The sequence below is a fragment of the Montipora capricornis genome, chromosome 10 (genome assembly GCF_036669925.1).
Source record: "Montipora capricornis isolate CH-2021 chromosome 10, ASM3666992v2, whole genome shotgun sequence".
Taxonomy (NCBI): Eukaryota; Metazoa; Cnidaria; class Anthozoa; order Scleractinia; family Acroporidae; genus Montipora; species Montipora capricornis.
This window is the reverse complement of record NC_090892.1, coordinates 60,263,873-60,268,872: the sequence shown is the minus strand read 5'-3', so window position 1 is coordinate 60,268,872 and position 5,000 is coordinate 60,263,873. Positions and strand designations below refer to the sequence as shown.

Genomic DNA, 5,000 nt, shown 5'->3' with positions numbered 1-5,000 from the left:
TGTCTCAGCGTCAAGGGAAATAGGATACTTCTCGCGGGAAAAACCTGTTTCTAAAAATAAATTTACTGGGGAAAGGGTTGAGTAAAGGAATTAGTGGAGATTGAAGCTCCCGTTGATAAGCTCTTGTAATTCATTAGTGCACGATGTTGGCAAGAGCAAATGAATGGATAGCTAATGTTCACAATGCAACCAGGAGCCGGTTGCTCGAAGCCTGGTTACCACTAGCCGTTGGTTAAGAGGTATCAAGTCTAATCAGCGTTAAATACCATGGACACGTATCGGATTTGATACCTCTTAACCAACGGTTAGCGCTAACCAGGCTTCGAGCAACCGGCCCCAGATAGCCTTTGGTTCTAGCATGTATTGAATAAAATTTGATTGTAGCTCAAAAAGTTACCTTTTTAGGCTACATGTCAAGAGTCCAGAACACCGAAGTCTCGATCTTAAATGGAATGCGGCCCATAACAGTTTTCGGTGTTCACTATTTTTAGGACGGCTAAGAGGACGAGAACGAGTACGAGATTTGAGTGCCCGCTTTTAGCGAAAATACTTAGAAAAGTTACAACCCGGACAAGTTAATCTTTTTCTTTGTTAGCAGCGAAGGTTCCTCAGATATTCTTATTGATGGTATCTGAGCCTTTTCCAGGTGGAAAAATGCAAAAACTGCTCCCGTTTTGGTGACTTGTTTTGACACGACGACATTTTTGCAAAACCTCGTACTAAAATGGCGACATCACGTTTTTCCCACCACAATGACTCTGGTTTGCGCGCATTTACAATCGTTCTATGAGAAAATCTCGTAATCGTAGTCAGTCTCGTTCTAGAATCTAAAGCTCTCTATATTATTAGATTTTTGCAGGAAAAAACGTGGCGGTATTGCGTTTGTTGCAGGATCCGTGATTTTGCCGACCAATCAGAAGCGCTTTGGTCATCAGGCCCAATGTTATTGGCCATAATTTGGCGGGACCTGTATACTATATTTAGATAATACAGTGAGCTGATGGGTCAAGGCCAAATGAGACACATCGACACTTTTGTGTTATGGGCTTCAACTACATGTACATTAATTTAAATTACCGCAATGAACCGATGTTAAAAAATCTGGATACGAAAGGAGGGACTACTCAACAGGCCTTTCCAATTGGCATTTTTCTTTAGGCTGGGTATCATGTTGTACCCTGGGTGCCAGAGGGCTTTTCTCCCCTTTAGCGAGATCTCTATAAGTACGCCATTACTCGTCGCGAAAGAAAAATAAAACCTCTGGCACCCAGGGTGATCATTTTGAGGTTTCGTCAAAGAAACTCATCTCAGGCTCATCTCAATTCAATGTATAAGTCACAACTAAATTTCAAGTGCTTGCCAAGCGTTTTTCTAAATATTTTTGCTATTTCCATTAGGTACCTGGAAAAGCATTGATAATTCGACTTGCACTGTGGATACTGTTCCTGAGAGCTTGGCTATTGCAGCGTTAGTTTTGTGCTTTCTAACCGTGTTCGGAAACCCTTTAGTGGTGATCGCGATTGTAAAGGATCCATACAGAGAACTGAAGACCATTCCAAATTATCTCATCTTAAATCTGGCGGTGTGTGACCTCATTGTTGGAATTCCGAGTGAGCTATTGCTTGGGTACTCCCTTTTATTCCTCCCCAAAAGTCGTCGTTGTATGGGAATTTGTATTTTGTTGCCTACACATCACTGTATTTTGCAATGGTAGCATCCTCCTTGACAATACTGACTCTTGCATTTGAACGCTACATTCCAGGTGGAGGCTCCTTTTAGAAGCAAAGAATTCCTGGTGCACTCACATTTGAAACTATCTATCGTCTACATATGGCTTCTCGCTGCTTGCGCTGCGCTACTTTCTCTGCTGAATCAATGTAATGAGAAGGAGTACAGACTAATAATCGTCGACGCAATCGGATTTCCAGCCATGGTTTTTATGTTTATCATTTACTCAAGGATATTTTACTTGGTGCGAAAATGCATCCGTCAGGACCTTGAGAACAGCCTTGAAAGCTCGGGGAGTAGTTTATTAGCAAGTGATGATTTCAATGAAAACGTTCGCGGTCGCGAAAGGGAGATCGCCATGTCAGTCTTTCTCTTTGTGGGCGCTTTTGCTCTTTGCTGGACACCTTGCTTCGTGATGGAGAATACATTTTATAAAGCTTCGAAAGAGAAGCGCCCGAGTCTTGAAACGCCCGCTGACTGGGTGAGATTTTCAGGCTTGTTGAGTTCACTATTGAATCCTGTTATTTACGCATTAAGGTATGGCAAATTTAGAAGAGCAGTTCGAGCCATATTCCGCTCTTACTGCGGCCGCACTTATCGTTTCAGTGTACTTTCTGAAGAATTTATTAGGCCGGTCGTCTGAGGAGATAAGCTAGGTCTCTCGATAAAAATGATAGATCCGACAGCAGACCACTAGACTTGACAATTCAATTTAATCATGACTGAATCATGCAAGCATCCGTACTTGATCGAATGTTTAGTTCGCAAACGTCTCATTTAGGTACTTTTAAACCAAAAGCTGGAATTGTGTTTAAGACCAGCGATTGGAGTTGTGCTCGGAGTAGGAAAAAGCTCAATTTCCTTCAGTTTGTAATTCATCCCCAACTAAACAGTTCATTAATTGTCCTCATACAAATTTTATATCCTATTCTCTTCTGTAGAAAAGTATTTTACCGTTAACCACGTGGATTTAACGATCAAACAATTTCTTTTCCAAGTTCAGTGATAGTTAGTTAAGGAAAAGACGATGTTGAATTAATATTGTGGGACGTACCTTGTTCGTCGCTTGGGTTATGTATAGGAAATCGCATGAACGCGAGTGCATTTTAAGACCAGTTTATGGGCACGATTGATGTTTCAAAATATCACTCGTGCCCATAATTCACAAAATGCACAAGCGATTTTTTATCTGTTATATGCTCAACAGAATTGCTCCGTCGCTGTGTTTCCATAGCAACCTTTGTATATCACTCTTTAAACAGGAGTGTTTTACTGGAAGAAAACACCACTCATAAAATGTATACGTAACTACATCCGGGACCCGAGTGGCGTATTTTTCATATCCCCACTAGTTAGGATGTTGATGACGTCATTTCCCGCCTTTTTATGGTTGTTTGTGCGAACAGTCAGTGAAGAATGGCGAGCGATAGACTCCTGGCCCCAGTTGTTCAAAAGGTGAATAACGCTATCCACAGGATAAATCACTATCCATTGGAGAGCGCAATTGGTTTTACTATGTGAAATATCCACTGGATAGTGATTTATCCGGCGGATAGCGCTATCCATCCTTTGAACAACTGGGGCCTGAAGTTCTCTGAAGCGGACGTAAAATCCTTCTCTGAGAAACAAGATATTGCTAACACGAAGAATATTCAAACTTCATAAAACTTAAAATTATTTATGAAGTTTCTTGCAAGTGAAGAAGAAATGCGAAAATTGAAAAAAATCCTGCGATAAAGTTTGTGCTTGGTGTTATAAAGAAAAATGGTGTGTAAAACAATCCTGTCTACATAGTAAAAAGAAAATTACACAGTGGCATGAAGATATGAACATTATTTTACCACATTCTTTTAAAAAAGCGTTCTCTGGTTAAAAACTTATATAAAACGTAAGCTTTCGGCTTCCAGCAGTAGCTTACGTTTTTATATGAATTTTTAACCAGAGAACGCTTTTTTACAAGAATATGTGTTCAAAACCTGGTTACTCTTCTATTTTATATATTTACCTCTTGAAATAAAATTCAGATCTTCGCGCCGCCGTGTGATATCTTCTATTCATTAAACGTTCGACCTCGTATATTGAAACTGATTCCGCAAAGTGTTTTAAAATCGGAAACTGATTGACTTTAATATCCAAGATTTCAGAATTTAATGATAATAAAACGATTAGTCCTTTCGGGCTTGTTGGATATGTGACTGGTTATAGCAAACTCGGCGTCATGCGCCTCGTTGGCTATTAACATCTCATATCCAACGAGCCCTCATGGAATAATTGTCAAGTAACTTTTGTTGCACTCTATAATTTATTTATGCATTTGTCATTGACTAATCAGAAAACGCAGTATTTTGTTGAGTGTATAATAGTGCACTTTATTTAATGAAATGCAGGCGACTCCAGCCCAGCCCTCAAAAGCGACGCGAACATAAGTACAAGCAATATGCACAGATGCATCAACTTAGTTGTCGTTAATAAGTGTCATTTGTTCTAACAGAAAGGTACCAAAAATCAATATTCTACTGAGTTTGTGAATGTTGCTTATGCATAAAAAGGGTTCTGTCACGCAAAATGCTGCAATTTGGTGACACCCAAAATACCCAAAAAGTAGAATGAAGCATGGCAACAACCACTTAAAACTGAAACGACGTAAAAGAAACACAGCAAAAGGAAAGAGAAGCATGGAGGGACACGAATGGAGAAGACTGAAACGGATTGCATTTAGGTAATCTTGAGAAAAGTCGGCTCGACGTTTTTTTGCGTTTACGGCAAATCGCCTGGATAAAGGTCGTTTTTGCTCAGAACCATCTTGTTCGCGATGTCACGGTAACGATACTGTTATCATTAAAGGAATTTCACATTACCATTTTCGAGTTTTAACTCTCGTGATTGACTAAAGTTTTCCCCAAAGCACCCTAAAGTAGATCAAAATAATGTGACAAAACCCCTTTAATAAATAAACGAAAGGGAGAAGTGATCCTCGCACTTATCTGGACAATTTAAGGAATTGTCTCTTAACAGAACCGGAGACCGGAGACCGGAGACCGGAGACCGGAGACCGGATACCGGATACCAGATACCGGAGACCGGAGACCGGAGACCGGATACCGGATACCAGATACCGAATACCAGATACCAGATACCGGGTACCGGATGCCAGATGCCGGATACCAGATACCGGATACCAGATACCGGATACCGGATACCAGATACCGGATACCGGAGACCGGAGACCGGAGACCGGAGACCGGAGACCGGATACCGGATACCAGATACGA

General features: G+C 40.8%; 1 protein-coding gene and 1 pseudogene across 1 annotated transcript in view; one reads left to right on the top strand and one right to left on the bottom strand.

Annotated features, from left to right (window-relative positions):
- The window catches only part of LOC138018974 (histamine H2 receptor-like), a 4,168-nt pseudogene extending 1,797 nt beyond the window's left edge, over positions 1–2,371 (top strand).
- The window catches only part of LOC138019574 (ALK tyrosine kinase receptor-like), a 40,483-nt gene that overhangs the window by 22,309 nt on the left and 13,174 nt on the right, over positions 1–5,000 (bottom strand). The gene's annotated exons all lie outside the window — the stretch shown is intronic.